We start from the raw sequence: 24236 nt of genomic DNA on the forward strand, positions 1-24236 counted from the left end.
TGATGTTGAGGTATGTTCCTTGTATCCCAAGGATTTCAAGGGCTTTTATCATGTTGCACTTTGTTGAAAGCTTTCTCAGCATCTATTTATTATCATATGTTTTTTATATTTCTTTTTGTTGATGTGTTGGATAACGTTGATTGATTTTCGGATGTTGAACCATCCTTGTGTCCCTGGAATGAATCCTACTTGGTTGTGGTGAATTATCTTATGGATACATTGTTGGATTCTGATAGCTAAAATTTTATTGAGGATTTTTGCATCAGTGTTCATTAGGGAGACTGGCCTGTAGTTTTCCTTTTTTGTGTTGCAGGACATAAATTTTTAATTTTAGTGAAGTCCAGTTTATCATTTCTTCATGGATCACACCTTTGCTGTTGCATGTAAATTTTATTGTCATAGTCATGATCATCTAGGTTTTCTAGTATATTATCTTCCAGGAGTTTTACAGCTTTTTGTTCTATATTTATCATTTTGAGCTAATTTTTGTATAGGGTGTAAGTCTATAGCCTGATCAATTTTTTTTTTTCATGAGAAAGTTCAGTTTTTCCAGAATCATTTTTTTGAAAGGACTACCTTTGCATATTACCATTGCTCCTTTGTTAAAGATCAATTGGCCAAATTTATGTGTGCCTATTTCTATTTGTTCCATTGATCTACATGTCTATTCTTTTATCAGTTCATTTTGAGCATGAAAGGATTGACACTTTAAGGGAAATCTAGTGATCTGAATGTGTTCAGCTTTTCTTTAGTTATCTACACAACTAGATTTTCTTTTTCAAATGAGGATATAGAAAAATGGAAGTGAAAATTCTTCTGACTAAGGTGACTAAATTCCCACTAGTTTTTGTATACAGAGAAACTGCTAAAAGTGTAACTGAACATATCAATTTGCAGAAGAAACTGAAAATAAAATTCCTGAAACTGATGCTAATAACATTTCTATGTAATTATGTCAGTACTTTCAAGTGTTATCTTTGCTGGAGAAATAATGTGTCGGGGTACATTGAACATATATTTTCCCCAAATTACTTACTTTTTATTAGCACTTAGGAAATATTTTCTGGCATGACTCAAAATTATTTATATTTACCTAACACAATCACTTTTGTTTTATATCTGAAAGCTAGTCATTCTTTTTCTTCAAATTGTTCTACATATTCATATTTTATTAGGATAAAATATTTTCATTCCTATGTTGAAAAATTATTCACACTGACCTTCAAATGTGTGTTCTGGTGAAATTAAAGTTATAACTGCAATCTCCTTGAGAAAATAACTGTAGCCTCTGCAAGAGGACATGAGTGATGTTTGATAAAGATTCAATTATAAACTGGAAAAAAAACAAATTCTTGTATTAAAGAGTAAAGGGCTCAGATGAGAAGAAGAAAAGCATCTCCTTCCTCCTTTTTCTGCTAATAAATATTGAGATGAGTTCTCTTTTATCTGATTTTATTTCTGCTTTTGCCAGAGAGTAATAGAGCTTATTAAGAAAATTTCTTCAGGAGTATTTACTAAGATAATTTCTTAACTACAATGACATTCAAGGGCTGTGGATGTTAACAGGCTGATGAGAACTGTTACTATATTGCAGTGACTTTTTTGACTTTACGATCAAGTTTCAGAAGTGTAAGTTATGCTTGCTAATATTTAAACACAAATTTTAATTATGATGGAAAAATGAAATCAAGACATTTAACAGCAAACATGCTTTCTTGAATTATTTAGCTCTTACTAATTTTGCTGACTAATTAAGTCATACTACTAACACTATTTACTAGAATTTGTCATACTTAAAGAATATAGATAGAAGTATAGAGATAATACTTTTCACAAATGTAAGATTCATTGAAGGAAGGAAATGAAAAATAAATGTAATATGAAATATAAATTAGTTTGTTATTACATTTGTTATTAAATATCACTTAAAAATCACTAATTGGAAATTGCTGAGATTCTTTAGCACAGTTTACTCCTGTGAACCCACACCATGAAATGGCAGATTACAAATCAGAGCATTCTTATCAACCATTGCAAAACTCCTATGTAAATATAACTCCCAAGAAAGTTATTATATGACAACATACTTATGTAGGTGTTTGTCATTAACAGAAATATAAAATATTTAAGTCAGTCCTCAAAACTGTGACAATGCTTTCTGATATATTTTTCTAAGCAACTGAATTTAAAACGTGATGGTAAGTTGAAGACAGATGAACACTATACCTTTGTGTCACGGGCACAATCAGACAGAGTGACTTCCCTAAGGTGATTATGGTTATCAAATAGAAACAGTTCATGTTGGGTCTAGTATGAGTTCCAAAACTTGCAGAAAACAGAAATTAGCAACTTAAAATACGTTTCAAACAAATGTCTAAAGCATAAAATTACCTGGTGTCTTTACGAACAACAAAGAGATGCAATTAATTATTTGAAAGAAAAAATGTTTTATGGTAGTTTTGTCCCCACTCTACCTGATATGTACAAGTAGGTAAGCAGCCTGTGATGCCCAAATCCTCAAGAAAATAAAGGTAGAAATTTCAGTAACAACACACTCTTCTTGGTAATCACCAGAGTTCTCATGAACCTACTAAAGTAGTTAATTTTATTTTTCCACACAAGCTAGATATATTGTCTATATTTCACCCTCAGCATATATTCAGTTAGTTCAGTTTCATTAAGTTTGCTGAATGAATGAATGAGTGAATAAATGAATGAATCAATTATTCAAAGTACTGTCACATTCCTTGATTCAAAGCGTAGAGCTTTAAGTCTAGTCAGGTTTTCTGCCTCCAATGAAAAGACTCAAAGAACTAGAGCTGGCCATCTGACTTGAAAATTCTCATGTGAAATTACCACTCTGAATGTCATAACAGACGTCCTATATCCTAGAATCTTCATCTAAGATATGGATATACACACACCAGGATGATATGTTACGCTTTCTTTAACACATTGCACACATCTGTTACTCCAGTTAGTTTAAGAACATGTGCCTTTTTTATGGGTTCTCCATCAACTTACGTAAGGTTCTAGCTTGGGCCACCACCCTATGCAGGCAGTAACTCTTGCCAAGGTAGGCTAGCAATCAAAGTCAGAGAATACTTGTTCTTGGTGTAGGAAGGATGCTGAGACCACTGGAGAGAGTCTGAACTGAGGACACCTGGACTGATCCAGAAGACATGTTGTCCATACCCAGCCTTTCATTTGTAGAGTTACCAAGGTAATTAGCACTAGCACATTCCTCCTCTAATTTCCAAGTAGAACATCAATACAACCTTAAAACTACACACCCATTTCCACTTGCTGGGTCTCGGGTCTCCTGGCTTGTCTTAATGGCCATCACTCACCAACACCAACTCTTCACATAGACCCAACATCAGGGGAGAGGGCTCACTGTTCACAGGGAAGGAAATATCCATCGCCAAAAGACATCAAGATAGCTGCCAGTATTGATGAAATACCCAAGACAGATCAATGGGCAGAGAAAATATGGTATATCATACAACAGAATACCATTCAGTCACAAAAAAAAAGAAGGAAATTCTGACATATACTACAACAGTCACAGGACACATACTGCGTGACTCCACTTCTCTGAGGTATCGAAATTAGTAAACTTCATAGACTCAAGAAGTAGAATGGTAGTTGTCAGGGACTGAGGGAAAGGGGGAATGAGGAGCTACAGATGAAGAGACAAAATTTCAGTCAAGCAAGACTCTAGAGATCTGGTATGCAACACTGTACCTATAGCCTTATAGCAAAATACTTACATGTGGTACACTTAAAAATGTTTAAGATGGTAGATCTCGTGCTGAGTGCTATGTCTCAATAAAATAAAGACAGTCACCAGTCCTGGACTACCAAGAGGTATACTGGCCTCCAGGGTAGTCCCTGGGACTTGTTTTCTCAGTTACTGATATAACTCTCCGGATGTAAATCTTTATCATCACTGAGTGACTCAGGGAAGCGAGCTATATTCTCTGTGATAGTATGTAGGGGATTCTGAGGTAGGGTGTTTGTCTTCCATGTCTCTGTACCTTTCATCCAGTAGACTTGCACACCGAGATGGCGCTACTACTTAGGGGGTGACAGTGATCAGAGATTTCCCAAACTTCTTCCTGTCATTTGTCCCAGAGCTCCCAGCACATTCCCTACCTTCTCTACTTCTAGTACATTCTCCAGGTGATGCCAAACTCTGGATTCAGAGTCCTGACATTTATACTGCAACGTGTCTGGTAGCTTCACCAGAAAGCAGGTTTGCTGCAAACATTTTTGCCTCAAAACTAATTGACTAAAAGGCAACTCTGTGGTAAAAGAGAAAAGAACTAATTGGTAGCAATTTGGTTTCATTCATTCCTCCATTGACAATATAACTCTTTGCAAACTGATACATTATAGTAGTATGTGATCTGATTTTACACTCTAATTTAATACTTCTAGTAAGTTTAATCACCAAAATATCCAAAGCAACATATAATAAAATGAATGTGTCAAAGGCTTTGAAGACAAATGCTTAGGTACAATCCAGAAAAGAAAATCAGTTCTTTATTCAGTGTTGCCATGAATCTATATACATTTGAAAACATACTCAAAGATTTGTGTTTTGCTATTATTTTTTCATGTTTCATGATGTCCTTTTGAATGTCCATCATATTTTTCATTCTCATTTTTTTAATGACAAAATTACCTTATGTCCAATTAGTTACGCAGGGCAAATGCTTGCAGCAAAACTGCTTGCAATGAAATTAGGTAGAACCACCCTCTCTACGGTCTCTAGACTTGGATTTGTGTGTGATTTCTCTTGGGAACTCTGACAATGCACTCCCCCTAGGTCCTCCCAAACTGATGTTTTCCTTTCTGACCTAATTCCTTGACACTTGGTCATTCTGACCCAGTTTCTGTTTCTCAAATGAAGGAGAAACTATTGCGTTGACACACCATAATTTTGAAGCACTCCCCCCAAACTTCCTCTGACTCAGGACATCACTGTATAAGCTCAGCTTATATCAATGAAGTTGTAATATACTATTCTGTTCAACCTAGTTATAAAACAGGGGAATACAAAAGAAGAGTAAGACAGTATTTTCTCACTCTTAAGTTAGACTGCGCTTTAAAAGGTTGATAAGACAAAATGTGTGTAAACATGTAGGTTATTAATATATATTAACCTGTGGGTCTAAGAACTAGAAGACAAAATTTAGAAATAAATTACTGGAAATATTTATAAAAATATAAAATTTCCCTCTCCACTTTAACCCAATTTCAATTTTGCCATATTTTTCCTTTCAGAAAGCATGTACATGTGCCCTATAATTCATTTCCAAAATGTTGAATTCAGTTCTATAAATCATATTAACAAATGAGAAATTACTTAGGTTTCAATTAGTAGATGAATAGTTAAATTAATTATGATGCATGTTTTGGGTGTATTTAACATAAGTGATGTTATCTAGTTATGTTGTCATGGAAAGATTCCACTTTCATGTTATTAAGAAGCAGAGGCAAGTGGAATAACATGTAGAAATTTATCCTTTAAATTAAAATAGAATATATTTTAAGAATACATCTATATATTAGAAGTCCTAGAGTCATTCTTTAAGTAATACACACCGAACAATTTTTGCTGTTATCTCTGAATAAGGGGATAGGTTTCACAGAAACATTTTAAAGCAGAGAATTATAATTTATGTGTACTGTTAAATTTTTTTTACAAAATAAATGAATCATTAGCTTTCTTAAATATGGTTAATTCAGGCACATCCCAAGGTATACAAGTCCCGGGTTATTCATTTTTGAAGTGGGTTGGCTAAGCACTATGTCATAGGTCTGTATGGAAGAGTATCACATATGTAAAGCACCTGGCACTTTATTACCCATACTCAATTTCTTATTTTTAAAATGTGGATCAGAATATTTACCCATACTATAGTAAGTGATGGTACATAGTAAATATGATTTTGTAGACAAAGCACCTAGTATCATACCTGGAACTTATAGGATGCAATCAACAAATAGTTTTCCCTTGCACCTCCCTAAGTTAAAAATGCTGGTGATTAACAGTTGAAAAAATATATCAATGCTGGGGCCTCTCTGGTGGTGCAGGGGTTAAAGACAGCACTATCAAGCTATTGCAGCTTTTGCAGCACAAGTTTGATCCCAGCCAGGCAGGGAGCTACTCACATGGTGCAGCAGACCTCTCCTGTCTTACCCGCTGCTCCCCTCAGCAGTGTATTTCATTAGATCTGCCTGTTCTGCTCCCCTATCTCTGGTGAATCTTCTCACCCCCCACACCTCTGGCTTACACCCTAGTTCTTGTATGCATAAATAAATAAATCTTTAAAAAATAAAAATATATCAACACTACTCACAAGTATTTGCAATCTAGCAGAATTCCAAATAATCAACTGCACGAGGACATAATTTGATAATTGTATTATTTGTAATATATTTTGAGAATCAGAAGAAAATGGAAAAAGCAGCATATGAGTTTTCACAGGGAACTATTAAAGAGTACATGTAAGAAGCACTGCTTAGCAATATACATGTAGTGATAAAAGGATTCAGACCTTCTAGTTGAAGTCAATTATGTAGCTTAAATGGTATCATTAAGTTGAGCTGCAGGTGTCTCTTTTCCTTACCTCAGCAAATCATTTCATGTTCTTTGACTTTCACAAGAAAAGGCCTGGGAAATATTTCATTCCCTTTAATAAGAAGAAAACAATCCTGAGCTTTACTGTTATGCCACATCCTCTCCTAAATTCTGTACAAATTACAATTGATAATGTTTTTTACTACTAGAGGTGAATTCACATTCTAAGAGACAACATTTATATACAAAAGGTTAAACAATTAGACCAGTGAATACACAAAACATATTTGCGTCTCCTTCTGATTCAGTGCCTAAATATAGCTACCTAAATTTTGTGCCTAAATTTAACCACATAATAACCACAATAAAAGTGAAAATAATAGTTTTTAGCAAACTATTCCTGTCTTTTTTCATTATTCTCATTAAGCCATAAACACACTAATGGTGATATTTTCAGCATTTATTAGTGAACATATTAATAGTGAGTAAGGGTTGAATTAATAATCAAAAACTTCCTAACAAAGAAAAGTTGAGGACCAAATGAATTCATGGATGGATTCCACCAATCATTTAATTGTTTTTTAAGATTTATTTATTTATACAAGCACTGGGTATAGTCAGAAGCGCGGGAGGGTGAGAGAAATCACTAGAGCCAGAGCGGAGAGTAGAACAGGCAGAGTGACGAAGTACAGTGCTGAGGGGAACAGCGGGTGGCAGGAGAGGTCTGCGCGCCATGTGAGACCCTCACCCAGGGGCCAGGGATCGAACTGGCACTGCAGAGGCTGGGCAGCTTCGCAACCCAGCGCTCAAACGCTGCGCCACCGGGGAGGCCCTCCACCAATCATTTAAAGAAGATCTAATACCAGTTCTCAAACTCTTCCAAGCATTTGAAGTGGAAGGAAAACTACCAACCTCATATTACAAAACTGAAATTACCCAGATAACAAAGCCAGTTAAGGATACTCCAAGGCAAGAAAACTACTGGCCAATATCTCTGATGATTATAGATGCAAAAAGTTCCCCCCAAACACTAGCCAACTGAATTTAACAGGACATTAAAAGGATCATATTCTATGACTAAGTGTGATTTATCCCGTGATGCAAGGCTGGTACAATCTGCACAAACCAAAAAATGATACAGCATGTTAACTGAATGAAAGCTAAAAATCATACAATCATTTCAATAGAAAGAAAAAGCTTTTGAGAAAATTCAATATTCTTTCATGATAAAAACTCTCAACAGATTGGGTATAAAAGGAACATAACTCAAAATAGTAAAGACTGTATATGACAACTCACAGCTAGTATCAGACTTAATGGTGAAAGTTTGAATGTTTCGCCTCTAAGTCACGAATAAGACAAGAATGCCCAAATTCACCTCTCCTATTCAACATAGTATTGAATGTCCTCATAGGAGCAATCAGGCAAGAAGAAGAAGGCATTTAAATGAGAAAGGAAGAAGTAAAAATTTCTCTCCTTGCTGATGATATAGTCTTGTATATAGAAGATACTAAACGCTACACCAAAGAAAAAATATATTAGAAATAATAAACAGTTCAGTAAAGTTTGATGATATAAATTCTACATGGAAAAATCATTTGCATTTTCATATACTAATAATGCACTATATGAAAAAGAAATAAAATAACAATCCCATGTATAATAGTATCAAAAACAATTCTTAGTAATAAATATAACCAAGGGAGTGAAAAATCTACATATTGAAAATTATAAGACAGTGAAGAAAGAAATATAAGACACAAATAAATGGAAAAGTATCCTGCATTCATGGAATTGAAAGTATAAATAAACAATCTATAGATTCATACAACTCAAAACTATCTGTAGATTTAATACAATCCCTATCAACTCAAAACTACATATAGATTTAATACAATCCCTATCAAAAATCTAATAGCATCTTTCCAGAAATAGAAAAAAAAGCTATATATTGTTTGTATGGAACTACGAAAGATCCTGACTAGCTAAAGTAATGCAGAGAAAAAGAACAAAGCTAGAGGAACACATTCCCTAATTTCATATCACATTAAAATGGTAAAGTAACGAAAATCCTATGATACTGGCATAAAAACAGGCAGACCAATGGAATAGAATTGATAATACAGAAATTAAACCCTTACCTATCAGTCAACTAATATTTGACAACGGAGCCAAGGATATACATTAGGAAAGGGATGGTCTCTTTAAGAAACTGTACTGGGAAAACTGTTTAATCAGAGGCAGAGGATGAAACTGAATTGTTGTCTTACATCTAACCCACAAAAATGAACTCAGAGTATGTTAGAGAGACCAGAAACAGTATGACTCCTTGAAAAAAACCATAGGGAAAAAGCTCCTTGACATTGATTGGTTTTGGAAGTGATTTGTAAGACATGGGCAGTTGTGGGTTAATATTTTCATATGCCTACATGAATGCCACTGGGTTATGTGGCCTCATATGTCCATGTGAACCCCACTTGGCTGTATGGGTTCATATGATCATGTGTCTATATGAACCTCATTGTGCAGTGCATATGCCCATATGAGCAAAAGGCAACCTCTCTGCAGAATGGGAAAAACTACTTGTACAGATACCTGCACCCCTATGTTTACTGCAGCGCTATTCACAATAGGAAAGGTATGGAAACAACCCAAATGCCCCAAAATACATGACTGGATCAAGAAGATGCAGCATATATACACAATGGACTACCATTCAGTAATCAAAAAAAAAAAAAAAAAAAGATGCCATTCGCAGCCACATGGATGGAGCTTGAAGGGATCATGCTCAGCAAAATAAGCCAGAAGGAAAACAAGGAAAATGGTTTCACTTATAGGAGGAATATAGGGAAACCAAATAAGGGATCAGGGAAAAAACAACAACAACAACAACAATAATAATATAAAAAAACTAGCAGGCAACCATAAATAAGACAAATACACAATAAGGTAAAAGATATAAATAAAAAATAAATTATAAAAAAGAAAAACTACTTGTAAATCATATAATATTCAAAATATATAAAGAACTCATACAATGTAGTAGCAAAACAAAACAAAACAAAAACAATTTGATTAAAAAGGCAGAACACTTGAATAGACATTTTCCCAAAGTAAACACATGGATGATCAACAGATACATGAAAAAATACTCAGCAACACTAACTATCAGGGAAATATTAATCAAAACCACAAGCAGCTATTATATCACAGCTATGTCTATTGTCAAAAAGATAAGAAATAGCAAATGTTGGTGAGGATGTGGAGAAAAGGAAACCCTTGGCACTGCTGGGTGGAATGTATATTGGTACAAACATTAAGGGAAACTGTATGGAGGCTCTATAAAAAAGTTAACCATAGGGCTTCCCTGGTGGCGCAGCAGGTTGAGCACAGCACTGTGAAGCTGTCCACAGCCTCTACAGCACCGGTTCGATTCCTGGCCAGCCAGGGAGATACGCACATGGCACACTGCTCCCCTCAGCAGTGCTTTTAGTCCGTCTGCCTGTTCTGTTCCTCACGCTGTCTCTGGTGAATCCTCTCACCCTCCCGTAGATCTGGCCTGTACCCCAGCTCTTGTATAATAAATAAAATCTTTAAAAAAAATAACAACAGTGCTAGCATATGACCTGGCAATTCCACTTCTGGGTATATATCCAAAGAAAATGATCTCTTCAGGATCTGAAGAGATACTGCACCCCCATGTTCACTGCAGCCTTATTCACAATAGCCAGATTTGGAAACAACCTGTGTGTCTATCTATGGATGAGTGAATAAATAAGATACGATGTATATATGAACATATATATGATGTAATGGACACGCAGATGTGACCATATTAGTATATGCACAATTCTTGGCTTTTGTGACTCTGACATTTTTGCTATCATACTCTTTCTGTTGAAATTGAAAGAACCACTTGAAGGTCAGCTTTTCAGAATTACATGTGTGCTATTCATGAGTCTCACTTTACACATAGCAACTCAAGTCCTTCTGCCATGATTGCTTGTAATTTCAATTAAAAGTTCTCAGCCCATTTCTGAATGTTTGTTTAGATTAAAGGTTGGAGGTTTATGAAGACTTTTCTCTTCTCTGACAGCAATACGCCACAATTTATCTTGAGTGTCCTATGGAGTAAATCCATTACGAAGAAAACGCTAATGCAGGCATTTATTGAGAAGTAATGCTGTTTCACACAGAGTTCTAAATGTTTATACCCTAAAAGGTGTGCATGTGTGGGGGGATGGATTTTAAAATTTCAATGAAGTTGTGACATTATGATGATTGCCTTTTTTAAGCCATTATCTCACCTTTTTCCTAACAAGAATGCAAGGTAAAGACAAAACATGTCAATTTATTATGGACTTACAGAAAATTTTCGGTGGGCAAAGGCAAGAATAAGAAGTAGAGAGGATGGCTCTGGGAGGGCTGGAGAGTTGGTTAAATGTGTGAGGAAAGTATCAACACACTCGCATGGAAGAGTTTGTCACTGATGTGTTGCATCTTCTAATTTCCTCCCGAATGTTGAACTGTTTACATTCCCCACCCTCTCAAACAAATTCTCTGAAACAAGACATTGCTTTGCCACAGGTGGCTAAGAGACATGACTGGTTTTAGCCTGGTTCTGGAGCAAAATAGCTGATACCTGAAGATTATGGTTTCTGTTTACTTCTGCCCATTAAGGTCTTGTCACCAGAAAGTAGATTGGATAATAGAGAAAAATAAGGCAATAACATTACAATCTAAAAATGTAGAATGATTGGAAGCTTATCTTCCATGAAGTCATTCAGGTAATCTGAGGTTTGAATTTTATATTTTTGTGATTGAATAGCACAAATATGTCAACACAGGCACCACATTATGAACACAGGCATGCCATGCTCACACAAACATGCAACACACCACAGCTTTTTCCTTATGCCATACAAATTAGAAATATACAGATATATATGATTAATTTACAAATTCAAAATCATGTTCATTCAATAATAAAATCAGCCTTAAGGACATCAATCTGAAACTCTTTTAGACTGAGTTGTTAATCCAGTACTGTGTATAAGTGATGACATAAAAGCTATTTTTATCCCTTCCCACCAAGATATCATCAGGCCACTATTTGTGGGGAAAAAAGGAGATTATATAAATTAATATCAGTGTGGTATTTACAATTAATTTCTTGCATATTTTTTGTTTATAGTTTCTAATTTATGATATTCCCTTTTGTTATTACCAGTATTGTGATTTGTTTGTTTTCTTCTTTGGGAAGTCATAAAATGCAAAACCCCACAATGAAAAGAAATCACTATGAATGGCAAAAACCTCTTCCAAACTGCCGAGCACCTAAGTAATTTATTATTTTTGTATAAATTTATTGCAATTAGCATTCTCTATTCTTAAGAGAAATACATAATTTCCTTCATCTCTTCAACTTGAATATTTTGAAAGTAAATTTTATGTATTTATGATCCTATAAACTATATACATAATCAGATTAAAATGAATTATATATGATGGTAAATCTGTTTTCCTTGAAATGTTGTCTGATTTATACTAAGCTAAGACTACGCCAATCAAATTTATAAATCTTGTCTTCCTGTTTATTGAGATTCAGTGTTCTGCCATTACTTTAAAATTCATAACTAACACCCTTTTTTTACTTATGACTTTATTTCATCTGTAAAATATAAAAATACCCAAAATATTGATTTAAACAAATAAATCAACTTTTACTTAGGGCATCATAATTAATACTGCATATTCAGTGTACATGCTCCTGTATTAACAACAACAAAAATCCATATTTGAGATAATAAACAATAAAATGCTTGAATATTATTTATGGACACAATGGAAAATTCCTACAATTTTAAATGTTGAGGGAGAAGATGGACTATGAGTGAAAATATCAAATGGTATCTTAATGTTTACACCGTGAATTGTTTCTTTCAGTTTTAGAAATAAGATCAAGTCAATATTTTTGTTGAGACCTGAAAGTTAGAAATTCATCTAATATTTAATTTTTGATATTTTCCAGTTCTTTAAATTACTGAACATATTGACTTTATAGTTGCTTGTTAACAAAATTAATCAGTGTTCACAAAACAAAAATTGTTGCTGAAATGTTTCTTGGTAAATTTATGGTTCAACATATTAGGGTCACCTGTAATTTATTTATTTATTTATTTATTCATTCATTCATTCATTCAAGCACGGGGTACAGTCAGAAGCGCGGGAGGGTGAGGGAATTCACCAGAGCCAGAGCGGGGAGCACAACAGGCAGAAGGACCGAAGTATACTGCTGGAGGCTGTGGGCAGCTTCGCAGCCCAGTGCTCAACCACTGCACCACCCTACCTATAATTTTATTAAAGGGATACATAACATTGTAAGGACCAGGAAACTGTCAGAAGTGCCATTATTCTATTAAAGTCTTCCCTTAAAATAGATTCAATGGAAACAACCTAAGTGTCCAACAACAAATGAGTGGGTTAAGAATGTGTTGTATTTACACAATGAAATATTTACTCAGCTGTTAAAATAAATGAACCCTTGCCATTGTGACAACATGGATGGAAATGGAGAGAACTGTCTTTAGCAAAATAACTCAGAAGGAGAAAGACAAATACCAGAATATTTCACTCATATGTGGAATATCAAAAACCAAACAAAGGAACAAACAAAACTAAACCAAAGCAAACCCTAGAAATCTGACTGCAGAATTGAAGCTAGCAGAGAGAAGGGTGGTGGTGGGGAACAAAACAGAGGAGGGTTCCAATGGTGGAGGGTTGTGGGTGGTGAATGTATTGGGGTAATATACATTTAAAGAGTTATGAACCTATACTTCTAAATTATATACAGTGCTGTAAAGCAATGTTACTTCAGTAAAGAATGATACCAACAAAACCAAAAGCCAGTAGAAGGAAGGAAATAATAAAACTAGAGCAAAAATAAATGAAATAGAATTTAAAAAGACAGTACAAAAGATTAATGAAACCAAAAGAAGGTCCTTTGATAAAATAAACTAAATAAACATCTAGGTAGCATCACAAAAAAATAGGGAGAAAACTCAAATAAATAGGATCAGAAATGAAAGAGGAAAAGTTATAACAGCAATTGCAGAAATTTAAAGGATAACTATGAATATTTATGTTAATAAGCTCAATAATCTAGAAGAGTTGGAAAAATTCTTAGAATTATACCACTGTGTGAGACTGAATAGGGAATAAATAGAAAATACGAATAGACAAATCACAAGCAAAGAAGTTGAAACAAGAATCAAAATTGCTGTAAAAAATAAGTTTTAAAAGTGAATTCTACCACACCCTCCAACCCCCAAAACCCTCAATAATCTTCCTTCTCCCCAGGTTATTGCAGTTATTCTATATGTTCTTGAAATAGAGGTTTTCTCTTTTAGAGTTCATTTAGGGTTGGTAAGGGATTTAACAGGAATATGTTTCTTACAAATGACTAATACTCACAAAGCTTATGTACATTAACATTTGCTGAAGTCTTTGGTATTGAAAAAATTATGTATTTAGGTAAATTTACCATCTGTATTTCATGAATTTCTGAAGGAAATGTGGATTTTACATGCTCAGCCAATTGAATACATTTGAGAGCCTCAGTCAGCTTGGTGCAACGAAATAAGCTGTGAGTTCCTTCTCTGGCCTGCACATAATTAAGTCAGCATCTGCCATGAGTTGTTTAAATTAAGGGAATGACATTGAGTTCTATGAACTGTTGCACCTATGTCTCAAGTAAAGATGAAAATAGAAAAAAATATGTTGCAAAGAAGGCACTTGAGAAAATTTAGAAATCTGCTAACCAAACTTTTATGGCTTCATAATCATCTGTCTTGTTTTACTGGCAAATTCTCCACTAGTTGTGTTAAAAGGAAACATTCACACTGTAGCAGCATTTGTCTAGGTGCTATAAAACATGCTGTGCTTCCTCACAACTGTTCTAGTCAGTTGGAGTTGACCAAGTTCCATTATCTTTTACTGACTCTCACTGGACTTAACTGAGGCGTGTTTCTGTCCAGTTACAGGTGGGACTCATTTTTAGCTAATATGTACAGACCTATGAACTTTTTAATTCTTCTCTAAAGTGCTATTTTTCAATCCTTAGTAGGCATAATAATTAAGTATAACCCCTTCTAACTAAAAGCTTCTGAATGACACCTCTGCCCAATGAGTACTGAATTAATTTTCTGACTGCTGAGTATTATGACTTTGTCACAATTACCTTTATCTCTGAGGGTCTTGGTTTATGTTTAACAATTTATGTTTATGTTTCAGAATTTTGCTTCTCAATGTGTAGTCCATGGACCATAAATATTGATCTCTGCTGGGAACATGATAGAATCCTCAGGCCCTTAATCCCAAAAATTATTAAATCAGAACTTCAATTTTTAATAGCTTCTCCCAGGGAATACCTATGTAGAATAAAGTTACAGAAGGGCAGGTCTAGGACTTGATCTGTATGAGGTGAATCCAAGGACAACCTATATCAAAAGCACTCAGAGAGCTTATGTTAAATGCAGAGGACTGGGGTCCAGGACAGACCTACTTAATCAGATTCCTTACAGAAGGCTCCTTACCTTGTAAATCTGAATTTTAAACAAGGACCCCAGGTGATTAACATGTACACTGAAAATATGAGTCTCACGCTTTAGAAACTGCAGTGACGGAGTAGAATTCTTTTGAATCTGGAAGTTTGTATTTCACTTTAACAATTTTTCCATCTATTCAAAGGAAAGCATACTGTAATTGTTAGTGAAATTAAGCAGGGGCTTCTCAAACAGAAGTATCATGAGTGCTATTTTATTTCAAGGTAGTGAATGTGCAGTGTATAGAAGATCAAATATTTATTATATTGGCTTTATCTTTTGATCTGTATGTCAAAATTATTCTTCTTCTTGTGGCCATGTAATAGCCACAATAGATTATCACCAAAATGAATTGCCCCAAAGATTTCCCTTAGATTCATAGAACTATAAAGAAGCATTGGAGAATTTTTTCTTGCCTCCTAATTTTATGAAATTTGAATGAGAATTCAGGGCCTGGTTTTAAATTTAAATTACTCTCTGAAGAGGAATACTTCTTTACATATTTGCCTAAATGTAGCTTTACAGTAATATAGGTACATCTGAAATTCTGTCATGTGTCTTCCATAATTCCTAGACTGCCTTTTACTATGATTAATGTTCTACATTGAAGATTTTTTTCAGTATGTAATATTGGTATATCTTACAACTCAAATAGGAAAGCATTAGAAATATGAGGTTAAAACAAAAGGTGAGCATCTGATATTTGTTTTCAAGCATGAGGATGTACAAAAATACTGCACTTGGGTGTGGGTGTGCATGCATACACATGTGTGTTAATAAGTGTAAAACAACCTCAATGCTGCCTTTTTTGCTGATTCAATTTTTCTAGTGAGACGTCATCTTCCAATGCTTATTCTAAATGTTCGCTAGTACAGCTACTAAAGAACACCCAATACAAATTGTTGAAAAGAATAATAATATATTTAAATTTTCAGGTATAAAGATACAAAACAAAAGACAGATAGCAGTGTTGTGTATTGTGTATTGTGTACTGCTTCTCTGTCCTTGTTTTCTTTTGCTTTGAATATTGGTTTGAGGGATAGTGAAAAACTTGGCTGAGGTAAGTCACCTTCTGCAATTACCCTAAGGTCCTTTCCTCTGGCAGAAGTGGGCCAGACAACAAGATGACAGATTGTCAGAGACACAGAGGTCGTCTTTGCTATCCTAAGCATAAGGGCAAGCTTATCTATAGACTCCTGTGTCAGGTAGGTTATGGGGATTCCGAAAACCTGCTCCTTAAGCCATTTTTCTTCAACTTCCTCAAATAAGGATATTTTGGGATATTCATTTAAAAAATTAAATTTCTGGACCCTGTTTCACACCAATTGAATCAGACTCTCCAGAAGAGGGGCTTGGAAATATGTGCTTTATATATGTTTTTAATGAAAGAATGAGAAGACTGAAGACTTCTTAAACTGTTATCTTCCTGATTATAGTTATTTTCACAAACGGTAGAAAAAAGGAAGAAAGTTTTTGTAGTCATATAGATTTCAGTGCAGTAGAATGATAAACAATTCTTATTTCATTTATTTCAGAACATTTTTTTTTTTAAAATTTTCTAGAGGCATGTCTTATTTATTTATTTATTTATTATTTGTTTGTTTGTTTGGTTTATACATGCACTGGGTACAGTCAGAAGCGCGGGAGGGTGAGAGAATTCACCAGAGCCAGAGCGGGGAGCAGAGCAGGCAGAAGGACCGAAGTACACTGCTGAGGGGAGCAGCGGGCGGCAGGAGAGGTCTGCTCACCATGTGGGACCCTCCTCCGGTGGCCGGGGAGCAGCTGGGGATCGAACCGGCTTCAGAGGCTGCAGGCAGCTTCGCAACCCAGCGCTCAACCGCTGCGCCACCGGGGAGGCCCTATTTCAGAACATTTTTGTGGAATCCTTATTTATATTTTTACCATAACAATTAGCTGAACATGGCCAATGAGTTAGCCACATGAACCACTGGTATTTGTATTTTATAAATTTTTAATTATTGAAGGGAATTCAGTATAATTTGCAGTGAATAAAATTACTATAAATTTACATATTGATTTAAATTTATTCAAAATGATTAATTTATATTTTTAAACTTTTATCCAAATATATTTGTTTATGTGTTACTAGGTTCATGTTCATGGTAACTGAACAAATATGCACCTTACAGCATTAATATTTAAACCTCTTGCCTCTAAACTGTGAAGTCGGTTTTATAGTTTAGAAAGAATCTTTGAATCCTGAATATGGCAGTAGTATTTAAAACTTAGATTGCTTTATATTTCTAATAGCTTCTAAACTACACAAAACTATTGAAGATAAAACAGAATAAAAAAAAAAAAAACAGTGATACGACCATTAAGGAATGTCAGGGCAAAAAAATTACAGATTTCTGTTCATGAAATGGATTAATATATTGACCTTTACTGTTATGTTCTGGGTTTATTTTATACCTTTATGTGTCTGTGTGAGCCTTTCAGATGTTAAAAAAAAAAAAAAAGACTTGGCTTTTTAAAGGGGACACTTTTGTTAACATGGGACGTCTCAATGTTAAAGGCATCTGAAATAATTACAATGCTGGGACCAATTTTGCTAAGATTAAAATAAACGTATTTCAATTTCTAAAAGTGAATTGCACCTTAGCCAATAGTTTAAAGAAATTATAAAGAGTGTATATGCTATAAGATGTTTGATTTCTCTATTAATTGTAATGAAGTTGTTAAAGAAGATTCCATTTGGGCTCAGTGCATTTACTTTAGTTAGTGCTCATGTTACGCTTAACTAGGACATTCAAAGCCCTGTTTTCTCATTTGAATTTAGTAATCAATAAAGCACAAATTAATGAGTTGAAATTAAAGAGTATTTTAGATAACAGGAGATTTTAGTATCTTATATTATTGTTTGTAGATATCAAACGTTATTATTGCCAAACACTTCGGTAAACAGATCTTCCAAATGTCTACCTTTTCAGTTTCTTGCATCTTTTTTTGATTACATGGTTACTTTGTGATGCAGATTTTGCCTGAGTTCTCTCAAAAGGTTTTCTTTACTTTTTTATTTTGAATAATTTATAGTATCACATATTAAACTACAATGAACTTCAAAGCAAAGCTGTAGGTATCTGTGAGCAAAAGTAAAAAAAAAAAAAGACTCAGTTTAATGAACAGCAAAATTGAGTCTACTTTCACGACTTGGGATGCAATATAAGAATTTTGTATCTCAGCCTTTAACATGTTTTCTTCTTTATATAATGTTCTGGAATGATTTGACTAGTCCAATGTTCCAAAGTTATTGAAGTCACAGACACTAAAATTACAGGTAAAGGTATTTTTCTTTTCATGGAATGTTTGCCAAGTCAAAAACAAATGGAAATCACAAGTATAAAAACATTTATAATTTAATTTTAGCAGGAAAGGAAACCTTAGAAGTGTTCATTTAAAATAATTATCAACTCAGCATGCAGTACCGCTTAAGTAGTGATTCTACCATGGTTCCAAATTTATTGATTATTCTTTCTCATACAGTCTCTTCCATTTACATTTATGATGCTGACTGTTCTTCTCTAAACTGTTCCAGCTATAAAATAAATGAAGTTGCCAAAATACTGAGTGAGGGAGTCGTGATCCAACAGAAGTCAGGGATGATCTAACATAGAGGTGTCAATCCAAAGAACTGTCATTCAATTAAAGGATCAAGAATTTACTCTGACATGCTCTGGGAATACTGTCTCCCAGATCAAAGGCAATGATGGAACTAACAAAAGCCACAAAATTTCTCAAGGAATAGGGACTGGTCAGTTTATACAAGTCCTTGTTTTGTCATTTTATGACTAGCATACACTGACTGTTGAGCCCCAAATTTATAGAATGAATTGAGGTAGAACAGTCACAAGTTCATGAAAAAGGCTGATCTTTCTGACAATGCTAAAGAGTTTCTTCCTATCTTTGGGGGTTTCTGACTTTGTTAGTTAGGACACCTCCAGGCTCTAGCCATGTCCCTATGTACTTGTTCAGTGAAAATTTCCAGAACTCCAGCCATTATCTTTACCTTCTAGGCAGCAGAAAAGGAGGAAAGACAGTGATGAGAGTGTGCTCTCTCCTTTTTTGAAAGCTACACTGAAATTCAGCAATGAACTTCTTCTGGTAGGCCATTGGCCAGTCTTAGTCAGATGACAGACTGTAGTTGGAAGGAAAACTGAGAAACTTCCCTTTTCTCAAATGACTAAATAAAATGAAAGTTTATCAGCAAAAAGAAAAGCAGAAACAGCTATTGGGGTTAACCAATGAACAATTTCCTCCAGGAAGGCACTCAAGATTTTTTTTCCAAATAGTACAAAGTTATCTAATATTTCTTCAACCTGATTTCATTGGCATAATGAGGTCTATTGATCTTTAAATATTTGTTAGTAAAATAATTCTGAGTAATGATACAAAATAATTTTTTTTTCTTAAAGCTCTCCTTAATATTTGTGTTTGACAAGAATCCCAGGGACAGGCCCCCCACTCCCGGTGGTGCAAGAGGTTGGGATGCAACCTAGGAAGCTCTCTGCAGCCACTGCAGCATGAGTTCAATCCCTGCCCAGAGAGCTACCTACATGGCGCAGCAGACCTCTCCTGACTGGCCCTCTGCTCCCCTCAGCAGTGTGTTTCAATCAATCAGCTTGTTCTGTTCCCTACGCCGTCTCTGATGAATCCTCTCACTCCCCACACCTCTGGCCTGTAGCCCAGCTCTTGTATGCATAAACAAATAAATCTTAAAAAAAAAAAAAAAAAGAATCCCAGGCACAAATAAAATATAACAATACACATTTTAAACCATAAATAGAATGAAACTCCTGCATGGTACATCTCTACATAATTTCCTTATGTAATGGAACATGTAATAACATTACATGTTTCAACAGAAACCCCGGATGATCTCTAGGTTTAATCAGCAAGGTAACAATAGGAAGAAAGAAAAGGCTAAAAAAATATCCCCACAAACTTACTGAATGGCTTTTACTGCTTATAAAATATCCATGTTCACCAATATTACATTTCCTCACCAATGGTAAACTTATGTGTGAACACGTAATTCATTTGGCTAAAAATATGTGGTGAAAGGTAATGTATGTTATTTCCAAATTTAAATGCCCTTGGACATTTTTTTCAGATTCCATTCCCCTGCAACAATGAATTTTGGAGCATGTGTAGAAATTGATCTTCTCTCAAACTGGGCCTCTGAGTGTAACTTCTCCATATATGATGGACATGTAGGTATAAGCAAGAAATATACTAATATGCAAATCCACTGACTTTGGAAACTGTTTGTATCTCCAACATGATGCATCCCAAAACAATACATTTTCTCAAGTGAGCCTATGACACTGAAATTATCTTTCAGGTATCATTAAAGCATAACAGAAGGTATTATTTAAAAAATTAAAGAGTCTCTATAAACTGTACTTTGAAAGCAACAGATAAAAATGAAAAATAAATATCATGGGAGATAGACTTTATATTCATCACACATTTTACTTTATGAGAAAATATGAAGCATTAGCATAAGTAAGAGCAGTTAACAAATTCTTATTCTAATTAACCCCAGAAGAATTGACTGGCAAGGATATGAGTAAAAGACTGATTTTAGCCTCAATTTAAATTGATCAATGGATCAGCTTTGCTGGGAAATGAGCCTTTTGAAAATAATTTCCTACATTGATATGATTTTCTGTTCTTAGCAGCTAAATATTGAGGTATATACTTATTCAGCAAATACATAATAGGTGACAGCTCAAGCACCCTGTTTAGTTCTAGAAAAATAGTGATGAGTTAGTCAGATCTGGTTCTCAAGGAGCTCACCAGCAAGTAAAAAAATACACAAGTGTTTGTAGTTGTACAAGGCAGGATGCATTTGCTATTATATATTACATGAAAGGCTCTAGGAGTTGAAAAGAGAAAAATATCACTTTTGAGATATTATAGAGGACTTTGTGGAAGAGGAGAAGACATTTAAGGAGAATTATGAGAAACTAAGCCCTATTTTATGCATATATTGCATTATCTAGCTTTCATTTATCATATATATATTAAGATCTGAAAACTGAAGAGGATCTAGATGGCGGGGGTCTAGAAAAGAGGAAGAAGTTCCCTACAAGGAAAGAGATCATGGAAAAGGGGATGACAGAAGCAATGGGGCCAGAGCTAAGGGGAAGCACAAGATGTATGTGTAAGCATATGGATTACAGCGTCAACATATGAGAATGAATCAAAGTTGGAAAGTTCTTGAGGTATTTATCATTCTACATTGTAATTACATTTTATTGGCCAGCAATTTATGGCAGAAAGTAAATGACATGGGCTTACAAGCTTCATCATTCATTCTTATATCCCAGATTAGTTTAGCCCAGAAAAATCAGCCATGGGAAGCTTTGTCAGCCAAGTCAGCCGCGGTAGAATTATTTTTGAGGGTCCAATTCTTACTAACAGCCCACCAAAAGCTGGATTCTGGAGAGTCATGATTTTAAAACATTTCATTCTACTACAATAAATTAGCAATTAGAATTAGGCAATTCTCTAAGGACACCAGAGCAAATCACAGGGCAAATGTAGTCTGTCTTGATCCTCTTGCTCTAGATCAGAGTTCTTAACTTTTTTTATGCCATCAGCCTGTTAGTTTGATGGAGCCTATGTCTCTTCACAGAATTGGGTGTCAGAAATATGTAAGATGCAAGGATTATGAAAGAAGCTAGCGATATTACAAAAGCTTATCAAAATGTAAAAAAACACATTAAAATGTGTCTTCTTTATCACAGAACATAATAAAATCAAATGGTGGGGCTAATAGCCATCATATTTTCAAAGTAATGATAAATATAAACACTATTTCAAGATATCTACAAAAATTAAAATGTGACCGAAACGTATCTGCTATATTTGGTGACCAAGTTGTAGATACAGCTAATATTACTGTGATTGGGGAATGTTATATTGCAATTAAAAGCCAGAGAAAATGAAGATGGACTGACTGTTTATCCATTCAAATTCAGATTCACTCTGTTCTCGGCCCCCAAATTAGGGTCCCTTGCTTGAGATACTCCTCAATTTTCCAGAAGCAAAGTGGTATAAAACACAGCAAGGATCCCATTTTCATTGCCCTCTAGATGGCTTAGTGAAGCAATTTTTGAATGCTTGGACACACAGAACGTGGGATCAAATCTAAAACTTGATCTTCTCATATCACTATTCATGGAAGTGTTTTCTGTTCTGTCTTCAGGATATAATGTAATACATATACATAGCTCCATCTACTTGTTTAGCAAATATACTTAGGTGATGATTATCAAGCACTCTATAGTCATGGAGAAGTCCATGTCTATGACTATGACTCTAAAGTCATGGATAAGTCAATGTCTATGAATAAGTCTATAGATCTATGCATATATATATATGAATAAGTATATATATGAATAAATATATATGTGCACATAAATATATGCATATGTATTTACAAATATATATATATACACACACTAGTTTTATAGACAGGTAGGTTCATTACTGAATTTCTAGTCTTAGGAACACTAATCAGGTAAAAAATTCTCTCAAGACAACTTATTTTATTAGAGTTTAATCTAGCATCTTTGAAGTAATACTCATGATAATATTTAGCTTTAGAAAGAAGTAAATGCAAATTCTTGGGTTCTCAAAGATTTTTTTTTAACTTGATTTTGCTATGAACAGTGAAGTTAACTCAGTTTCCTGGGCTTGAGAAGTTCCTTTGGGGATAAAGCAAGTTTTGACTTGCTCAAAAAACTACTTTCATTAACTATTTCATTAACTATTCTCCATCAACTATTTCATTAACTATTCTCCAACAAAATATGTAAGGAAATGTAGTTGGGATAAAACTCAAATTAGTATGTTCTGGTCACTACAATAAAAAGAATGAAAGGAATGGAGATTGCAAGTGTTGGACAAATGAAGTATGGAGATTTATAAATTTCCTATGGTTACTATAACAAATTCTTACTATCTTATGCAAAGATTGCTTGCTTCATTTTTGGATTTCTCCTATTTTTTAAATATGTAAAACAATATAAAAATCAAAGGTATATGAAATACATTTGTGGTCTTTGCATATATTGTAGGCAGTCATATGTTTAAGGACCTGTAGGAGTTAAATAAACATAGAAAATGGTTTTGGTTTTTGTCTGTATTTTCCTATTTATTTATGGCAGCGATGCTGGACATGTTAGTGAACATGAGACTGGTGAGGGCTGTTCCCATGCCCCAAATGCCTTAAAAACCTCCAAGTGCCTCAAATGAAGGCTTTTTTCTGTTTTCTTGTCTGACTTGGATGTGCACAGCATAATATGAAATAAAATATTCAACAAAAATATTCAACAACAGACAAAATGGTCAAATGACTGAACAGAGGTCAAAGTGTGGGTCCTTAGTCTGTTCTGTTAGTGACCCTTTGGAGGACTCTGCTCACATATTTGCTGTAGAACTTTAGTGTCTTCACCTTTAAGGACCATGCTTAGATATATGCCCTTTATGTCTCCTTTCGCTTATTCTTGACTGTTTAAAACTGTATAGGTGACAGGTATCATCAAGTTACAACAGTAAGGAAAGTACAGATTCGGCTTCCTTTATGAAGTAACAATAGAGCTAGAGAAGATGGGCAGAATGACATATAGGACAAGTTTACAGGGATGTTCTGGTTATTTCTAGTTGCATAAGTCACCCCAAATATAGTGACATTATACAACAAAAATGAATTATAAATATTATCCCTCATACTTCTGGGATGATTGCGTTCAGCCAGGTGATCTTGCTCAAGGACCTTCATGTGTTCACAGTCAGATGGGGGTTGGGGTGTCAGTCAGCTCAAAGTTTTTCTCAATCACATGCCTGATGGTTAAAGCTGCCCTTCAGGTAGGATCTCAGCAAGGATTATTGGTCTGGACATCTAGAGGGGGCCTGTTCATGTAGCCCAAGATATTTCACAGAATGGCAGTGTGGTTGTAAAGACAATGGAGCCAAGATTAAGTATTAGGCAGTTTTGTAAAATTTTCGGT

At 34.6% G+C, this 24236-nt stretch overlaps 1 pseudogene; it reads left to right on the forward strand.

Annotated features, from left to right (window-relative positions):
- The window catches only part of LOC119245712 (ATM interactor-like), a 49143-nt pseudogene that overhangs the window by 22483 nt on the left and 2424 nt on the right, over positions 1 to 24236 (forward strand).

Source organism: Talpa occidentalis, unplaced genomic scaffold (assembly GCF_014898055.3).
Source record: "Talpa occidentalis isolate TD23 unplaced genomic scaffold, MPIMG_talOcc4v2.1 talOcc4.15, whole genome shotgun sequence".
NCBI classification, from domain to species: Eukaryota; Metazoa; Chordata; class Mammalia; order Eulipotyphla; family Talpidae; genus Talpa; species Talpa occidentalis.